The sequence below is a fragment of the Tupaia chinensis genome, unplaced genomic scaffold, assembly GCF_000334495.1.
Source record: "Tupaia chinensis unplaced genomic scaffold, TupChi_1.0 Scaffold146079_1, whole genome shotgun sequence".
In the NCBI taxonomy this organism is placed as follows: Eukaryota; Metazoa; Chordata; class Mammalia; order Scandentia; family Tupaiidae; genus Tupaia; species Tupaia belangeri.
The window spans coordinates 128,850-150,475 of NW_006205935.1; the positions used below are offsets into that span (position 1 = coordinate 128,850).

The 21,626-nt window shown below is 36.7% G+C and overlaps 1 protein-coding gene across 1 annotated transcript in view; it reads right to left on the bottom strand.

The window, feature by feature from the left end:
- MALRD1 (MAM and LDL receptor class A domain containing 1) overlaps positions 1 to 21,626 on the bottom strand; it is a 400,826-nt gene that overhangs the window by 47,006 nt on the left and 332,194 nt on the right. The gene's annotated exons all lie outside the window — the stretch shown is intronic.

The window sequence follows — 21,626 nt, forward strand, 5'->3', positions numbered from 1 at the left end:
GAATTCCTCACAAACTGAGCATTCCAAAACTCCTTTTCTGATTAATATATATATATTTTTCTTTTTTGCTGCTTTTAACCTAAATACAGATGCTAGAGACTACAGATTATAAACTTGGTACTTATGGAAACCATTTTATTCTGAAATTTTATATCAGTTTTCCAGAAAAAAAAATGTGTTATTAATAGCAAGTACATGAAGAGAGAGAAGTGGTCCTTCAGTTGCTACATAGATACTGACTGCTCAACCTTTTCAGTCCTCACTTTTGCCAGTGTTTCTCCAAGGCACTAGGAGTAGAATTGTCCGCAAAAAACACACAAGGTTTTATCGCTGGCCTCGTTATTTACTAGGAAGACAACTTTGGGAAGATTGTTTAATTTCTCTGAACATTTCAGTTTGCTCATGTTATAAAATGGGATAGTTCTGAGTATGGTATTAATAAAAACTGGAAATAAAGTACATGGAACATCTAACACAGAACTTGGCTGATTTTATATATTAAATGAGTGGTGGTTGCAATTTGTGGTTATGTTTAAATCATTAGTTATTGCTCATGAAATAAGAACTTTAGTGTCCTGAGGACCAGCGTTTAGCATAATGGCTATGTCACTGGACTCCCACGTAGTCGACTGTGGTTTGAGTCCCGGACGCGGTGGCTTAAAACTCATGCCAGGTGCGTGTGCATGCATGCCCAAGATCCCAAGAGGAGAATGGAGGAGAAGGGATTGCGGCGTGGCCATCCCCTTTGGGGAGGTGATTTCTTGCTTTCTGTCTCTCTGTCTCGCTGTCTGTCCTGTGAGCACACGCACCCTATAGCAAAAACCTCTCCCCCAAAAAACAAAACAAAACAAAAACAAACAAACAAACAAACAAACAAACAAACAAACCTTTAGTGTCCTGAAACTACAGAAGTATGTTTGGGGCTAGCAAGTGGCATGGTAGTTAAAGGCACTGAATACCCACATGGCCGACTGTGGTTCAAGTCCTGGACCTAGTGGCTTGCTTTCTCCTTTTCCCTTTCTCTCTCTGGTCAAATTAAAAAAAATAATAATAACAAAAGGAATTAAGTAAATATTTTTGAAAACTATAGAAATATAATTCAAGGTAGGCTTTGTTTTTTTAAGGTTTTTACTATAGGGAGGTATGCACTTGCCAGAGAAAAGACAGATAGAAAGTGAGAAATCACTCCCCAGGGGAGATGGCCATACTGCCATCTCTTTTCTCTCCATTTTCTTCTCTGGATTTTGGACATGCGCACACATACACTCCTTGACTTTTAAGCTGTCAGGACCAGGACTCAAACTGAAGTCAGCCATGTGGTCCAGCAGCTTTAACCACCACACCATCAGCTGACCCTCAAGTTAAGGCTTTTTTTTTTCTTTCTTTCTTTTTTTTTCTTTTTGAGAGGTTTTTGCTATAGGGCACATATGCTTGCCAGACAGACAGAGACAAAAAGACAGAAAGCGAGAAATCACCCCCTCCCGCCCCCGCCCCCGGGAGGATGGCCACGCCACAATCACTTCTCCTCTATTCTCTTCTCGGGATCTTGGGCACGCATGCACATGCACCCAGTGTAAGTTTTAAGCCATCGGGTTGGGGACTTGAACTGCGGTCGACTACATGAGAGTCCAGCAACATAGCCTAGCCATTATGCTAACTGCTGGTCCCAAGTTAAGGTAGTTTTTCAGGGGCAGACTTATTATATTAATATGTCTGGATCATACTTCAATGAAATAGCACTTTTGAGTTTGGTCTTTATGTGCATAATATTCCAGGATCACAAGAATCCCAAGAACAAAGATGAATGTATACAAACATTCATACAAGCAATGGTGAAAGCAGCCAATGAAAAAGAACATATGCGTTTCTATGTGTATAGACTTTCATCTGTGAATCCTTCTTTAAGCAACTTTCAGGATTATAGTAATTTTAGTACATATAATCATAAAATTATTTCAGTGCATCTAAATGTTCTCGAAGAAATTGGATTCTATTTCTGAGATACAGCTTGAGTTGCACATTCCTCTTCAATTTTAATGCCACCACATTAAATCAAATTCTTGTCATCTCTTACCTAAAGTAATAAGCCTCCTAACTGGTCTTCCCACTTCTACTGTTGACGTACTCTGGATATTCTCCAGTTTTTTGCTAAGGACAGATATTGGATTATATTATTTCCCCAAATTTACTTTATGAGACTTGCTAGAAACCTCCTAGTATACTTGGGATATAGCAGTAATATTTAGTATGCCATATAAATTTCTTTATAACCTTGCCTTTGTCTCCCAGTGGGAATGAGAGCTGGGAACAGCTGCACCCAATCAGCTCTCCTGAGCCAATACAACCTAACCCCAGCACATCACTGTACATGTGAGTTGTGGGACTCAGTATCTTATACCAGGTCTTAACAAATTGATGTAAACATGCAATGAAATCCCAACACACTTCTTATAGACCTATTTTTTTTTTCTGAAATGCGTAAACAAGTCCTAAGCTTCATATAGAAGTATCAAAAGCCAAGAATAGACTATTTTACTTTATTGACCTGATAAAAGTCATGAATATCATTCTCCAAGTCAAGCAGCTTATTTAGTAGGTCAGAAAGAACTCTTTCTATACAAAAATGATTTTTCTTTGGAGTTTACTGAACTTGTGTGTTGGCCAGAAAGCAGAAAGCATGACTCCAACTACCTAACCCTGCAGCAAAGGTGGCCCTTTTCCCTAAAATCAGCTGACATGAATGAAGGACTTTGACCCTACAAAAAACTTATGGGTACTCAAGACTTTCCCAGGCATGGTACAGGGCCTGAGGTCTCTAATGTGAGGATGAGGTGGTTTTCTGACCTACAGCAAAGCATTAGACCATTGGCATTTTATAACTTCTGGAAATATTTTCTCCCAAAGTATTGTCTTTGAAAAAAGAAGAAAGGAAAGAAAAAAATAAAGAAAGAAAGAAATAAAAAAAAGGAAGGAAGGAAGGAAGGAAGGAAGGAAGGAAGGAAGGAAGGAAGGAAGGGAGGGAGGAAAGGAAAATAAGACTTTCCCAGGCATGGTACAGGGCCTGAGGTCTCTAATGTGAGGATGAGGTGGTTTTCTGACCTACAGCAAAGCATTAGACCATTGGCATTTTATAACTTCTGGAAATATTTTCTCCCAAAGTATTGTCTTTGAAAAAAGAAGAAAGGAAAGAAAAAAATAAAGAAAGAGAGAAATAAAAAAAAGGAAGGAAGGAAGGAAGGAAGGAAGGAAGGAAGGAAGGAAGGAAGGAAGGGAGGTAGGAAAGGAAACTGTTTTGAGGCATATTCTCACTGCTGCTTCCCCCAGCTTGATGAGGTTTAGATGAATGACAACAGGAACAACTTCCTGGATGACCTGCCCATGACAGGCTGAAGGAGCAGCACCACCAGGCCATGCAGTTCACAGCCAGGGTGCTCCAATTGGTAAAGCCCACCAGTCAGCTTTCTTCTCACACCCTGCTGCTCTGTGGAAAATCTGCTCCCTCCACCTCCCCTCATGATGCTAAGGACTATCAGAAACACTCCTGACCAAGGTGGTAAGGCTGTGTGATAATGCGGAGGCACAGGTGACCTTCAGGTACATGTTTAGAAAATCCATGTGCCAGCATTAACATAGATCGAAGGAAATAAGTCCTTTTTTCTACATAAAGCAACTCCCAGGGCTTCTTAGAGCCCTGTAGCTCCCTCTATGTCACCACCATTATTGGAGTTATAATAACCTTCTATGGAGTCCCTTGGGAACTCAAGAAGGCCTCATAATAACCCACTATGGAGTCCCTTGGGAACTCAAGAAGGCCTTTGCGTGTGCTCCTACTCACACACTTAATGAGATCATTCACTGAGGTAAAGTGATTATTATAATTTTCTCCCATCTTATTTATGTATTTATTATTGAACAATCAAATCAAGAATATAACCATATACATCATTGTCAACAGATAATTTTACCAGTACAATTAACCCCAGCAAATCACTCTGTATGTGAGTTGAAGGACTCAGCATCTTAAAGATAAAAACTCTTAACAAACTGATTTAAAGACGTGATAACACCTCAACACACTCCTTATGAAGTTACTTTTCAGAAATTGGTAAAATAATCCTAAACTTCATATAGAAGTACAAAAAGTCAAGAACAGACAATTCTATCATGAAGAGAACAATATGGAGGAACTTAATGAGATATCAAGGCTCATGAAGGTTTAGTCATCAAGTGCTATGATCCGAATGTTTGTAAACTTTCAAAATGTATACACTACAATCCTAAACCCCCAAGTGATATATAAGAATGTAGTGCCTTTTGGATGGTAAGTCAGTCACCTTAATGGAATCAGTGCTCTTATAAAAGAGACCCGAGACAGTTAACTAGCCCCTGCCACCAGTGAGGAAGCAGTGAGGAAATGCCATCTGTGAACAAGGAAATAGGCCCTCAACAGACCTTAGGAGTTATAACATCTTGATACAATGTTAAGTGAAATAAGATAGAGAAAGACACATATATCATTTTGTTTTTAGTGGACTCTCACAAAGTTAATTTTAGGTCCAGCTGGTGGTGATGTAGTTAACACAGCTGGACCTTACATGGCTGATGTCACAGTTCAAGTCTCAGATCCAGTTGTTGAAAACACACATGGGCACATGTGAATACATGTCCAAAATTCTAAGAAGATAATGAAAGAGAAGGGATTGTAGCATGGCCATAACACCTTGGTGGTGGTGGTGGTTGGGTGATTTCTGACTTTCATTCCTTTTATGTTTTTCTCTTTATGTTTCTCTCTAAGAACATGTATCCAATAGCAAAATCTTGAAAAGAAAAAAAGAAAGAAAAAACAAGTAATTTTAAAGAAGTAGAGAGTAAAACAGTGGTTTCCCCCAGATACTGGGGAAGGGAAGAAAGAAGTGAGACAGGAAAAAGCTGGTCAGCAGATACAAAGTTACAATTATATAGGAAGAAAAGGATTTATTGTACAGTAGGGAGACTATAGTTAACAATAATATATTGTAGTTTTAAAATAGCTAGATGAAAAGATTTTGAGTATTTTCACTTAAAGGATAATAAATGTATGAGGTGATATGCAAATTACTGATTTGATATTTACACAATATATACATGTATTGAAACATCACATTGTAGCCCATAAATATGCACAATGATTGTACGTTAATTAGAAAAAAAGAAAAAAAAAGAATTTGCTATGGTTTAAATGTCTGTTGGTATCCCAAATCTGTATGTTGAAATCCTAGTCCTTAAGGTATTTGTATTAGGGGTTTGGGGACCATGAGAAGTGATTGGTCCTGAGGGCATATCCTCATTATTGGGGTTCATGCCCTACAAAAGAGACCAAAGGTGACTAGCTTAGCCCTTGCACCATGTGAAGACAGGACTACAAAGTGTCATACATGAACCAAGAAACCATCACTAGGCACTGAATTTGTTCACATCTTAATCTTTGACTTCCAGCCTCCAGAACTGTGAGAAATAAATATTAGTTGCTTATAAGTCACCCAGTTTTATGGTGTTTTGTTGTATCAGACCAGATGAACCAAGACAACATTTGATAGTACTGGTGTTCTGACATTTTCCACAGTACTGGTGGACTTCAAAAAGTTCACAGAAGATAGCTAATATGGATAAACAATGTGTATAGATTTTTTTAGAGAAAATTTTGATATAGAGCATGTGTACTCACCAGCCAGATAGAGACAGACAGAAAGACAAAAAGTGAGAAATCATCCCTCAGTGTGGATGGTCATACTTCAATCCCTTCTCCTCCATTCTCTCAGGATTTTAGGCACACATGCACACGCTCCCAGTGTGTTTTAAGCCACCAGTCTGGGCCTCGAACCATGGTTGACTATGTGGGAGTCCAGTGACGTAATCATGACGCCATTGACCCCCAAAAACTATGCATGGATTTTAAACTTTGGAACAAAATAAGCTTGCATTTTAGTTCAATTTTTATGTAAATTTTATGAAGTACCTTCATATTACCCTAGTATCTATAGTGGGCTCTCCCTGCTGAAGTGGAATTGTCCTTAACATCTACCAACAACTTTACTGTGTATAGTGAACAAAGTCCTTTACTCAAGAACTTTGGGACTGAGTAACGATCATAAATAATCCATGTCAGAGTTATTATGTGGGATTTTAGAAAATAAAGAAAAATGAAAATTTCTTCTGTTAAATACCGGTATTCATCTAACTGGATGACTCCCCAGCTTTGATCCCAAAAGTCTCCACATGTCCTCTGTATTTTCTTGTAGTATTTCAGAAGACACATATACACAGACAGACAGACAGATACACAGACACACATACACACACTTCTATTTGACTTTATTGGTGCCTTCTGAAATACACATCTGATTCTATCATTCTTAGAAATCTCCGGTACATCTTTACTGACTCAAAATGAGGTCCCTAAGCTAAACTACAATATGCTATCCATCTGCAAGTAAATAAAAAGCTTCCACTATGTGAATATCAGTTAATAAAGCTTCCCATCAAGATCAGCTGACACTACTTTTTCATAGAAAGATTTTCTTGATAAAACGAGCAGTGAATTAATTTGCATTCAGTGAAAGCTCCTTATCTTGTCATTTACTTGTTAGGAGCAATGAACAGACTGGCACTTTTTACTGTATTAGTCTATAACAAGTCAGAGATTTTTTTTTTTTTTTCTGTAAAGGTCCAGCCTGGAAATATTTTAGATTTTGAGGACATCATCTCTGTTACAACAATATAACTGTGACTTTGAATCACAAAAGCAGCACATGGATAATTCTTAGCTGAAAGGTTATGGTCATGGCCCCAGAAAACCATATTTACAAACAAATGGGTATCAGGTCATGTTTTGTCCAGAGGCCACACTTTTTCTACCCCTGTTCATAGATCAAGCCTCAACTCATCAGGAGCTGAGGAATAACTATCTGTACCAACATTTTGCCTTAACTTTTGTGAATTACTTTTCTCAGACACACAGATTTCTAACCATTTCATGGGTTCATACAATTACTTAAATATTGGGTTATTGGAAAAATCATAACGTATTTTTTCTATGTAAAAATGTATCATGACTTTCCGACAACTCAATATATCAGGAGCTTTCTCTTCGCTGTGATTTTTTGGATTGGTCTTTTTGGGGGCACACTTATAACCCTGACACTGGTTCTCGCTTGGACAGTGTCTAATTCACCCTCCACAATCTATCTCAAATAAACTCTCACCTCTAAACCTTCTTTTTTTTTGAGAGGTTTTTGCTATAGGGCACGTGCGCTCGCCAGAAAGACAGAGACAGAGAGACAGAAAGCGAGAAATCACCCCCCAGGGGGGATGGCCATGCTGCAATCCCTTCTCCTCCATTCTCTTCTTGGGATCTTGGGCATGCACGCACATGCACCCAGCTTGAGTTTAAGCCACCGGGTCCGGGACTTGAACCGTGGTCGACTACGTAGGAGTCCAGCAACATAGCCATTACGCTAACTGATGGTCCCAACCTCTAAGCCTTCTTAAATTTCTAGACACCAAATTTCTAGACTCACTTTCCTTCACTTAAAATTGCTCCCTCACCTCAGAATTCTATAGCATCTTCTTAACTTTTTAAGTGCACTCGTCATAATAGATTTCATTTATTAATCATGAGGCTGTATGACCCACTGTACTATTGGGTTATCGGGAAAGTCACGATACACCTTTGCATAGAAAAGCAGAAAAAAATTTGTCATGACTTTCCTGACCACCTAATATTAACACATCAAGGCACAAATTTTAACTTTTTAAATTTGTGGTATCTAGGATATCTTGAAAGCTAGCTTAAATTCAACTGGCGCATAATAAATATTTGCTGAATCTGTTGCTAGACAGAAGTGGTAGAGAATTCTTACTTTTTTACACAAAATTCACCTTTACAAATGGCAAAGGTGATTAATCTTTAAAATGGACTTACAATTTTGATAGAATGCTTTTAAAGTTTTCTTTCCTAGTCTCGTAAAATAAAAAGAAAGTAACAAACATTTATTGAAAATTTATATAACCAACTGAGGTTTTACTAACTAAAAATTCAATAACCAAGGTATTGGAGCCAACTATTTTAATTAGGAACACCCACAGTTCCTGTTTCAACATTGTATGACACTCACTGGAGAGCAACACTAAAACAAGAATAAAAACAATCCTAAAAGCTAATAAATAAAAAGTATATTATGCAATGTAATATAAACTTATTTATCTTCTAATTTCAAATATAATGTCAATTAAGTATCAGAGGGTATGTGTGCTTGCCAGAGAGAGAAACAGAGTGACAGAGAGAAAGAGAGAAAGAGAGAGAGAGAGAGAGAGAGAGCACTCATTGATGGGCTGGAGTAGCAGACTCAGTGGCTAGAAAACTACACTGGGTACATGCACATGTGTGGATGTGCCCAAACCCCATTTGACAATATGGAGGAAACGAGATTATTATGTGATCGCACCCATTGGAGGGTACACACCTACTCTTATAAACAAAATTAAAGAACAAGTTTTATTTTGGCACGAATCAAAACCTACACATACTTATTTTTGTTATGCATTTTCCATGAACTGTTTCAAAGCTCTTCATTTACAGATATATATACACACACACACACACACACACACATACACACAAATATACATATATACACACATATAAACACACATACACACAATAGGTTTTTAGAAATTTGAAATCCAGGCTGGCCAGTGACATTGTTTTTTAAGGCAGATGAATCCCACATGGGCTACCAAGTACTTCAAGTCCTGGACCCAGTGACTTGAGAAAGATGCTGAGTGTTGGTGTGTGCAAGCTCCAAAACCAGAAAGGAAGAAAAGATAGAGAAGGAAACAGCATGGCTTTCCCCTATGGGAGCTGCTCCTTGCTTTCCCTCTCTGGTAAGCACATGTACCCTTTGGCATGCATAAATAAACAAACGAATAAATAATAAAATCCACACATAGATGCCCCCCACAGTACACAGTTCCATGAACTTTTTGAAGACCCTTTATATGAAATAATAAAAAAAGACAGGTTTTTAGATTGACCTTTAACTTAGGAAATCTATACACTAGAGAGTTTTTAAAAAATGGCTTGCTTCCAACAAACCGCAGAAGGTAGAATTATAATCATAACTATCTACCATGTGAAATAACTAAAATTAAATAACTTGCCAGTGGCTATTCTCTGGCTCAATGCTGAAGCTGAGATTTGGACTTGAATGGTCTTCCCACGTTTTCATCCTCCAAACCAGTCATCCTTTAGGTGCAGTACCTAAACCAGCAGCATCGACATTACAGGGGAACGTATTTAATTGTCAGTCTGGGGGCCCAATCACATCGAGTAAACCAAAAATTCTGGGGTTAGGCTTCAGCAATTGGTTTAACAAACCTTGCAGTTTATTTTGGTGCATGCTACAGTTTCAGGACCATTTATCCCCATCAGCACACTAACGGTTAAATTTGTATTTGTAATTCCAAACTGGTAAATGAAGATCTAATCTAAAAAGAATAGCTAGCAACACAGAGATTCCACATTTATTCTTCTCTACAAAATGAATACTGTGGGGAAAACAAATAGAAATAAGATTGAAGAATGTTTTTGATACTTGTTTGTACAACACCTCATTTTCCATCATGTACAGTGTGAAAAACAGTGCTATGTGACAGTAAAAACAAACAGAAGATGGCTAGGAGAAACGGGGTTTGGATTTCTCAGCCAAATGTTTTTGAAAAACAGAACTGTAGCAATACGCAATACCAGTATACCATTTGCACGTATGTGTGTGCGTGCACGTGTGCACACACACACGCACACAACAGCTCAATAGAAATACTTCTTCTGGATTTGTATAACCAATTGTCCATTATATTCTCTTTTAAATATATTTACACATTTTACAAGCTTGTAAAAGACTTAATAAACTAGGTATATTTTATTTATTTATTTATTTATTTATTTTTCAATTAGAATATCCCTAACATATTTGACCAAACAAACAAACAAAAAAAGTGCCTGGCACATGATAAGTACTCAATAATTATTTGTCAAGAGAGTTAATAAAAAGTAACTAATGACTTTTAAAAAAAAAAAACTAGGCTAATAGGATAACAAATATCTTCTAAAAATTTTTTTTCTTCTAAAAAATTTTAAGTCTAGTTTTCAAAATAGATGAAACTACTTTAAACCTTTCAAACTTTTTGAGTATTCTATTTATTATTATTATTCTTTAGTTTTAGTTATACTATATGGCATGTGTGCTTGCCAGAGGCAGAGAGAGAGATAGGGTGTAAGAGAGAGAAAGTGAGAAACCACTATCCTAAGGGGTAAAGCCATGCCACAGTCTCTTCTCTTCCATTCTCCTCTTGGGATTTTGGCCATATATGCACATGCTCCCAGTGTGATTTTCAAGCCACAGGGTCCGGACTTGAGAAAGATGCTGAGTGTACAGTCAGTCATATGGGATCCAGAGTCTTAACCTCCACACTACCTGCTGGTCCCAATTTTCAATTATTTTTAAAAATAATTTTTAAAAAATGATTATTTGCAATGACTTGCAATTATGCCAGAATTTATTCACATAATATTGAAAGTAAGAATCCTATTTATCAAATTCTAGCTTCTGCTAAACATAGAGAAAGCTGGAAGAGAAATCACTTCTACCTAAATGAGAAAATACTTGGAAACATAAAAAAAATCACAACTCTTTATACCCCATTATAAATAGGTAATTAACCAAAAATCTAAGCAAAAACTTGCTCCTGAAGGGAGACATAGGATGTAAGTGATTGCTTACTGGGACTGACACCCAAGTATCCCACAATCTGTTGAAACTTCCTCCAAATTTTTAATAACTCGTCTAAGGCTAACAGCATGCTTTGTGTGAGAACTCTTGGGAGCCAAATCCAAGAGGGAACTTGCTCTCACTTGCAGCCTCTTTACCATGACTCTAACTGGGCATTTATAAAAACCATAAGGCTGGGGCAAGAAATTAGAAAAACTCCTAGATGGTACAGGCTGAAGGAGAGGAATGGTGGTTATCAAAGGAAATATACAAAGACTTCTCGGGGCCAGCATGTGGCGTGGTGGTTAAAGTGCTAGACATTCCCACATGACCAATTCCAAAAAAAAAAAAAAAAAAAGACTTCTCTCCCTAGAGAACAAAAGACTTAACCCACTAGGAGAGGGGCAGTAGGGAGAAAGGAATAGGAAAAAGTAATGGGCTCTGGAAAGATATAGGAAAGCATCCTGAGCCCAGAACATGGAAGGTTATTATTATTGTCATAGAGTCAGATTTACTCAGAGTCCTAAACTTAGTACCTAGAGTTATCATGTCTGCATAAGAGGAGAGCTGAACTAAATAAAGAACACACCCTGCTTTTTATTACCAAGATTGAAAACATAGAATGGACAAGTAACAGGTCTCCACACTACAGGGATGCAAGAACATAGAGAAAGCTTCTCTGAGGTACAAACTCACAGGAAATCCTTTGGGTGAAGCAGCACAGTAACACTGAGGAAATTACTACAGAAGTTCAACAGGAAGAACTGGAAACCTATGATGGATGGAGGGTAACCACAACAGCAACAAGACCCCAAAATGTTCTACTGACTAGATGAACATCGTATTCCATATTACAGACCGAGCTGAAGAAAAGTCATGCCCATTTCTCAGCATAAATACTGTTTACATCAGAACCTGATGTTTTACAAAAGATGGGTATCTTTCAGATAAAACACACACGCACGCACACACACACACACACACACACTATGCACAAAGAAGCGAGAAAAATACACACCGAATCCAGAGATAAGCAAGCTTAATTAAATTCCATAAACTTTTGACTAGCAGATAGCATAATGGTTACATTGCTGGCCTCCTACATGGATGACTGCAAGTCTGAGTCCTGGACCCAGCAGCTTGAAACATGCCAGGCTCATATGTGTGTGTGCCCAAAATTCCAGAAGGAGAATGAAGGAGAAAAGATTATGGTGTGGCCACCACCACAGGGGGTGATTTCTTGCTTTCTGTCTGTCTCTCTGGTGAGTGCACAGGCCCTGTAGCAAAAATCTCTCTTAAAAAAATCTATGAACTTATATTGATGTGAGGTCTGCTTTAAATATAGACTTATATTTCTCATACCAGAACCAGGGCTCCTTGACCTAGTTTGCAGTTACTATCTCCTCCCAGGGCCACGCTATAGTCAGTTGATACCTGCCTTACACTCCTGCCTTCTGGTTACCATCTCTCTATGGGAAAGCTAGATACACCCTATTGAATTTGCCCCACGACTCCTCATACCCTACATAGGCCATGCAGATATGCTGTAATGACCACTTATAGTTACAGTGTGAGTCCAAGTTGCTCATGCCTGGTTGTTTTAAACTTACCAATTAAACCTCCCCATGGAAAAATATGTGGGTAACACCCTAATCCCAGTAAAGACAGTCCCACAGGTCCTAGCTCTCTCACTGTCTCACCATTCGTGGGTTGAGGGTACATGTCCTGGAAAACTCCTTTCTTTCTGTTAGTCCTACAAGGCATGCTATCTTCTTCCTTCAGGGATTAGTAACTAAAAACTTACCTCTGTTATTTTATGTGTTTTGTTGAGTTAACCTCATGTCTCTCACTTGACCAACTCACTTGAAGCTAACTTATTTCTTGGCCAAGGTCCTCCCAGAAAGTGGCTTCTTGATAGAAAAGAAACTAGACACAGGTTATGTAAGAGTGACAAGGGCATCCTGTTAGAGGGACACATGGCAACAGGTTAAATACTTGGGTGTTAGACCATCCTCCAGGATAAAGAAGTATGCAATGAAGGGCACATTGTGATCATCTACTACCAAATCCTCTGGAGCACCATCATTGCTGAGAGAGAGTTTATAGCCACTGTCTGGAGGGAGACCTCAAGATTGGAGGAAAATACAACTCAATTGGAGGAAAATACAACTTCAATTAACAGAATCAGAAAAAGATCTGACCTACATGTTAAAACCATCAAATAGAAAAGTATTGAATTATAAATAATTATAAATAGTGACACAAAGCAGGAAGTAATCAAATATCTTCCTGATTAAAAATAAATAAAGAGTCTGAAAATGACAGAACAGAAATAAAATAAAGAAGAAATTCCTACCAGGCAAGAAACCACAAAGAAGATGAGCTATATCTCTGAGAAAATCCTTGCCTGATCACCAAATTGCACAAAAAGCAACAGTGAAAAACGACATGAATAGAGAGGTTAACAGTACATCCTGTAGAGTATCTAAAGTTTACAATGTGAATCCAGTCAAATTATTTCCCTACTGAAACAACAAAAAACTCTCAGATGAACATGGCAGAATTCAATCATTATAATCTATTATCAACAATATTCAGTTTTCATTTAAAAACTCTTAGATAAGCAGAGAGTGGGAAGTGTGACTATTGTAATGGAAACCACTACAAGTGAGACATTACGTTGTATGAATCTGACAATTTTATAGCACCTTATTATACATACATTTAAAAAATAAAGAAAAATATGTAAAAAAAAAACCCAGAAAATACTTATAGTATCAATGAATGCACAGATATAGAAACTTAAAAGTAAAATGAAGTTCTAAAACAATCAACCAGAAATTCAGAGTCTGAGAAGTACAATAATAAAAACTTACAAAGTGTAGATGTGTTCAAAAGAGTTAGATATGGCCAAAGAATAAATCAGTGAGCATGAGAATGCATTAGTAGAAACTAACTGAAAAAACTGAAAGATAAAAGCTTGAGAAACATAAACACCACTTTAGAGGCTTGTAAGACGTTATCAAACAGTCCCATGTTAATACAAATGATATCCCGAAGAAAAGGGAGAGAGAAAATATTTGAAGAAATAATAGTAAAAACTTCCCCAGCTATGTGGAAAATAAAGTAGTATAGATCCAAGAAGATTAACAATAGATACTTCACAGTCAAATCATGGTAAATCAAAGATAAAGAAAAAAAAAATCTTGGAACCAGCAGGTGGTGTGGTAGTTGAGGTAATACATGGCCAACCATGGTTCAAGTCCTGGACCCAGTGGCTTGCTTTCTCAGTTTCTCTCTCTCTTTATCTCTCTCTGTCTGTCTGTCTTTCTTTGGTGAGTGCATGTGCACTATAGAAAATCAAATAATAATGAAATAAATAATTATTTTTAAAAGAAAAAAATCTTGTCAGCAGACCAAGTAAAAGGACATATTACAGGGGGAGATATATTGCTATAACTAACAATAGTTGTCTTGTTGGAAAATATTGATAACATCAAAGTATTAAAAGAGGGACCAGCAGTTAGCATAATGGCTATGTCACTGGACTCCTATGCAGTTGACTGTGGTTCGCGTCCCGGATCCGGTGGCTTAAAAAACTCACATTGGGTGCGTGTACATGCGTGCCCAAGATCCCGAGAGGAGATGGAGAAGAAGGGATTGCGGCATGGCCATCCCCCCTGGGGGGTTATTTCTTGCTTTCTGTCTCTCCATCTCTGTCTGTCTGGGAAGCGCACGCGCCCTATAGCAAAAACCTCTCAAAGAAAAATTAAAAGAAAAACAAACAAACATATACAGTAAAGCTGCCTTTCAAAACTGAGGGGAAAATAGAGACATTTTAAGATTAAAAAAAAGAGACCCACTTGCCAGCAAACTTTTATTGCAAGAAATGCTAGAGAAATTCCTTCAGGAAGACAGAGAGAATGACACAGACTGAAGCACTGACAGTATGTGTGTGTATTTAATATGTATTTTATTTAAAAACTGTTTTAATATTTTATATATAATATCTAATAATATTAAAAATCCTAAGATTGAGCAATGCAAAGTTATAGCCTTCTATTTATGACTTTATAATATACTTTGGTATGATATATATGTAATAATAATAACACTATAACTAAGTGGGGGTAAATGAAAATAAACAGTGCCAAAGTCCTGTATTTTACCTTGAGAAATTTGATCTGAACACTCAGTACTTGGGGTAAATGTAGCATGCTTATTATAATCCTTAGAGGAACCATTATGCGAAAGGAAATAAGCCAGGCACAAAAAGACAAATATTATATGATTCCAGTTATATAAAATAGCTATAATCGGGAAATTCTTAAAAAGTAACTTAGAAGTATCCAGGGGTTGGGAATGGAGGAAATAGTGAGTTATTGCTTAATGGTTGAACAGTTTTATTCTGTTCATATGAATGAAAAAGTGTTGGAAATAGCAGTGAGGGCTGCATAACACTGCAAATGTAATGAATTCCACTAAATTATATGCTCAAAAAGGGCTAAAAAAAAAAAAAGCAAATTCCTATCACAGATCTATCCTACCACAATAAAAAGATCAAAAAGATTTGAAGCACTTTCAAGTTTCTCATCACATTTTTGAACAAAAAGCAATAGTTCCATTCAAATCTAACATTCAACACTCTTCCTTTACTTTGCTTTATTTCTCCCACCAAAATGAAAATAATCCCACATCATTTGCAGTTTTGCTTTTTGCGATTTTAGTAACCTATGGTCAACTGTGATCTGAAAATACTACAAGAAAAATTACCAGAAATAAACAACTAAGCAGTTTGATTTTGTTTTTGCCATAGGGTGTGTGTGCATTTCAGAAAGAAAAAGTGAGAGAGAGAAAAAGTGAGAAATCACCCCCCACCCCCATTCCCCAGGGGGAATGGCCATGCCTCAATCCCTTCTCTAGTCTCCTCTCAGAATTTTGGTCATGCAAGCACACATTCCCAGCGTAAGTTTCAAGCCACTCAGTCTGAGACTTGAACCACAGTTGGCCATTTTAGGAGTCTTGTGCCTTAGCCACTATGCCACCTGCTCGACCCACAACTCATCAGTTTTAAATTGTCCACCATTCTGTGTTACCTGATGAAATCTCTTGCCATCTGATGTTTTCCTGTGCAGGATGTGAATAAGAAAAAAAGAGCGAGTACAGAATAATAAAAGACTTAGAGATAAAGAAAAAAACATTTACAAGACTTTCATTATAGTATATTATTATGATTGTCCTTTAGTGTTAGTTGTTGTTAATCCTTTATATGCCTAATTTATAAATTAAATTTTTATCATAGCTATGTGTGTATTTATAGGAGTTCCCACAAATAAGATGTGACTACTGTATAAGAACAATGTAAAGACCTTGGGGCCAGCAGATGGTGTGGAGGTTAAAGCAGCTGGATCTCACATGACTGACCACAAGGTTTGAGTCCCCGGACCTAGAGGCCTGAGAATCACGCCAGGCACATGTATGTGCATGTGCAAAATTTCAGAAAGAGAATGGAGGAGATGGGATTGTGGCATGGCCATTCCCCCTGGTGGGCTATTTCTCATATTCTCTCTGTCTCCCCAGTGAGCACATGTGCCCTATGGCCAAAACCTTATAAAAATAAATAAAGAAAAAAGAAAAAATTAGGAAAATAGGCCAGATGCACAAATTCCCAAAATCCTGAAAGGAGAATGGAGCGGAAGGGATTGTGGTATGGCCATTATCCCTAGGGAGTACTTTTTCACTTTCCCTCTCTGTCTTTCTGTCTTGATCCATCTCTGGCAAGCATACATACTCTATTTATTATTAAAATAATAATAAAAATACTTTGTATCCTAAACATGATATATTATTACATTCTCAAATTCCCTAAATTTTATCTAGTGTACCTTATCATATTATTATTTTTTATAGATTTAATGACATGAAAAGATTGAGAGACACAGCAATATTCAATTCTCCCTTCCTTTATATAGTCCAGGTATTTCCACTGTAGGAAGACTGGAACTCAAAGTCAAAAGAGAACGGCCAAGAGCTGAAAGGTAGCTGTCTCAAATATGTATCAATAGCTTATACTGTGTACTGAAGAAACAATCATTGCCTATAGTTTTTATTTCTATTTCTTGGTTCAGATAACAGAGGAGGGAGAGGTAAAATTTTCTAATTTTATGGTAAGCTGGCAAGTTTACTCCATTTTCAGAATGAAACCACCAGTAAACCATGACTCCTGCCACTGGGGGTTGGTTTCACTGAGGCCTTTTCCTCTCAGGATCTTGCAATAATACTTTATTATTTGTGTGTTTGTGTGTGTGTTGAGACAATGATTTTATTTCTCATTCTTACTTTATACTTGTTTTAGTCCAAAGTTGATGAACAACCAGACAGATACAATTATTATTCTACTCCCTGCATATAGCAACCTATTCCCCTGAAACTCTCATGCTTGGAAGATACGCACCTTTTACAATGATCTGATGGCTGTCTTGTTCAGGCACTGTAGATTCTTAGCTTTCTCTTCTACCCATGTTTATAACTAATGCACTTATTATTTCCTAGATACCTTTATTTGAAGGGTAGTTTTGCTTATTCTATCATTTCATATCAGCAGACAGCCTACTAGTATAAGGGGCAAAAGAAATGTCTTAGCAGTTTATTGGGTAATATGCTTGCCCGATGAAAATGATGATTACGAGTATGCAATTAAGTCAAATCAAGGTTTTCTAGTCATAGTCTTATTCCTTCAGTATTATTAGGATCAGAAAAAATTGGGGAAGGTGCCCTATGCTCAAAATTTAAATGGTTTCTATATTTGAATCTTCATATATTGCAACACCTTTCTGGATTCTAGAGACTATGCTGCTTGAGATGATTAAACATGTCTACCTCTGCACCATTAAAAACACAAACAAAAGAACAAAAGCTATGCTGTACTGAGTTAGGGATTAATTTAGTAACAGACCATGGGTCAGGACTAGCCATGATACCTAAAACTATCTGCTGTGTTATACACAGCTGATTCTCGATTTCTCACGCCGTTGAAACGACAGATATGTCAGTTCTAGTTCTTAACCTCCTCAAAATCACGTTCTCGTGAGGGGATTCACCTTGAGCCATTTCTTCCCTGTGCTTTGGCACCAAAGTTCAGGATCAGTATTTTAAAGCCTTGTATACTCTGCTACACATGATCATGAATTATCATTCTTTGACCTTTACATTCTTCTAGAGCTTTGCTCCTCAGCAATGCTGTTACCGGTTATTTATAGCATCACAGCCTGTGATAGAAAGGCCAATCTAAATTCTGAATATGTAAAAGATGTATATCACGTTAGAAGTACTTTAAAATGTAAATAAGCACTGCCACAGTGTTGTCTGGCTGAGTCCCTGTTTTTACAATAACATGAGTATAAAATGTCACAACTGGAATCAATTCTGAGGCAATGCTAGTAATGAGGTGGAAACAGCATAAGCTATAACAGTTTAGATACTATTAAAAGCAAATCTTTTTTTGATTTAAACATGAACAGTGAAGGGGTCTAAACTAGAATAACTTAAGAGCAGAGTTTTTCATTTCATAAAAAATAAAGCATTTCCTTTCACTTTACCCTGAGTTTTGAAATGATGTTGAGTACACTGATAAAAAATATAGGGTGTTCATATTTATGTTTTATAAATTTCATTGAAAAAATAGTGAATTGTTGAGTTTAATAATTTGTTAAAATTTAGTAATATATAAAATAAAAAATAACAATTTTAAATATCTGTATTTTCTAATTAACTCATTTAAAGCTTTCTTAGAATACGATTTTAAGTTTATGACATCCTAGCCAATGTTTGGCTACTAAACTTTAATTTAAAAGAGAATCCCTGCCAAGACAGTGTTTGGCTAAAAAACTTTAATTTAAAAGAGAATCCCTGCCAAGGGTAATCCCTGAAAAGAAATTTAGATCTCTATTTTGAAGAGGATATGAGAAAGTTTAATTTTAAACCTAATGATTCCCCCAAAGAAATTCTAGCTTAAGACATTTTTCTATGTTCTTTTTTTATAAGAAACTTCATACTTGAGTAAAAATATAATCAAAGTTAATACAGTAATATATGTGTGCATATGAGTTAAGAATACAATAACTATATAATCCATGAAAACATTAATAACTATAACTATACTAGCTTAGAGAAGAGACTCTTTGGAGCCAGCTGATGACGCTGTGGTTACGTCCCTGGTCCTCCACATGGTCAACCATGTCTCCAGTCCTGGACTGGGTGGCTTGAAACTTGTGCTGGGTATGTGTGCAGGTGTGCCCAAGAACCAAGGAAGAGAATGGAGAATGGACTGTGGTTTGGCCATTCTCCTTAGGGGCGGTTCCTCACTTTCCCTCTCACTTTCTCTCTCCAGCCAGCACATGTGCCCTAAAGCAAAAATCTCTAAAAAAATTTTTTTAAAGTATCATATATGCAAGATGTTATTGCCACCAATCTTTTTTGCTTTTATCTTCAGCTTTACTTTATCTTTTAATTACTATCATTTTTTGTCCAAATAGTATTTTTTAAAGGAATTATTGTATTTAACTTAATTTATTTTTACATTTTTGACCAGAGAGGTACAGAGTGAGGGCAAGAGAGAGAGAGAGGGAAAGTAAGAAAGCAAGCCTCCAGGTCCAGGATTCGAACCATGGTCGGCCATGTGGGAGCCCAGCACCCTTAACCACCATGCCACTTGCTAGTCCTGAGTCTAAATAGTAGTTCAACTTTGTTCTCTTATGTCGATATTTCCTAATAGTCATTTATTATGAGACCAGTGCTGACAGATGTTGATTAAAACACTGTAGGGATCATTGAGTATCACTTGAGATACAGAATCATGAAGAAATTAGTCAAGGAAATTCATTTTGATAGTATTCTGGGACATGCTTTATAATGTAGATAATACCCAGAACAGCATCTGCTCTATGTAGAACCTTTAACAATAGTGGCCCACAACACTTCCAAGAATAGGCTATAGAGAACCCCACACTTAATAAATTTCAATTTAAGAGTAATAAATATGCCCAGGTAAACTGGTATATTTTAGAAAAAAAAAATCTTTCTCATGTTTTATAAAAATGAAGTAAACAAAGCAAATCAAGTAAATATTAAACGCTGTTAAATGTGAAAGACTATTTTTCTTTGAAGGCCCTAGTCAAAGAGTTACAACCACTACATTGGAGAAAGCCCAAGTTCTACTCTGATTACTCTATCTTCGGAAGAGAAAAGTTTATGCCCCACATATCTCTTCCCTCAGAATCCATCTTTACTGAAATCCATTTAGCAAGCAAACACACAAAAGAAATTCTGATTCATTCAACAATGATATAACACTATTAAATTTAGACTTATAGAACTAGAACAAACCTTAAATCCTGTCATTTACAATGCATTTGTCTTTCTTAATCCTGATTTTTCAATGCGAGCTCGAAACCCAGATTACAAAGTGGAGCATCCTTTTTTGGAAGATCTAAAGCAAATAAAAAAAAAATTGTACTCCATAAAATGTTAACCTACCCTAATATCTTCTCAATTCCATTGCCCTTGATTTTTCACATTCTTAGTACAAAATAATTATTTTATTAAGATTTAATTATATCCCTTCTTTATCTAAATTTGGAAGTTTACATTAGTTATTTGTTCCAAACATTATATAAACCTGAGGAGCTTGAGATAGAAAAGACAAACCTCTCAGGGTAGTAGGAGAAATGTATTCTTAGACCAGTAATTTTAACAGGATAAGCCCTGTCAGCTATAGTATTCACTTCTATGATGTCATTATAAACTGCACCTGGGGAGCAAGTTATTAGGTAAGACCTGCAATACTGTCTTAGAAGAATAAAATAGATTGCAGAGACTATTGTTTGGACTGGATTAAGCTTAAAATGACTACAGTTCAAATTTACTGATTCTGTCCACTTCTACTAATCATTCTCTACTCTATTACTTACTGCTAGCTAGAATCAATGTACAAAAGATAATCTGATAATAGGTATAGGCCTGTTCAAAATGGCAAGATGACAGCTGCATGTGGACCATGAGCTACTGAGGAGAGGGGTGGGCTGTAAATGGAATGCCCAATTTATTTATTTATATAAAGTCTGCAAAATCCTGAGAATCTTTTTCTAATTGAATACAGAGGGCCTCCTATATACCAGAAATTACAGTAAGTATCATACATATGCTTTCCAACCATCACAAAAATGTCAGGCAAATACACTTATTCTTATTCGATGGAAAGAAACTGAGCATTAGACTAGGGATGGTTACTAGTAGGTGGCAGAATTCTAATTGTCTCTTTTCTTTCAAACCCAATAAATATTTTATTATATTTATTTATGAATAAATAAATAAATAATTAATTAATTAATTAATTTGACCAGAGAAAGAGAGAGAGAAAGCAAGCTGCCAGTTTCAGAACTTGAACCTTAGTCCAGCATGTGGGATACCAGTGCTTCAACCACCATGCCACCTGATGGCCCTTCCAATAAATATTCTTCCTTCCAGGATAAAATTATGGCGAGTATCATTAGCTTTAGCATATTGTTTTCATTACCAATTCATATCAAAAAGCCATGCCATAAAGTTTGCAAGCAAAATTATGCCTCAGTCTGTTTCCTTAAGAAATTATCATCCTCGGCACTAATATCTCATCTGTACCTCTGGTGAGTTGTGTATTACTAAAATAGTATTTCATGACTGAACATGACAAATTCTCATTAATTTTTCACATCTCCTGAGCTAAAAAGTAGAATTACTAGCTGCATTCAGCTCAGCTCCTCTAAATCTGACAGTCGCTTG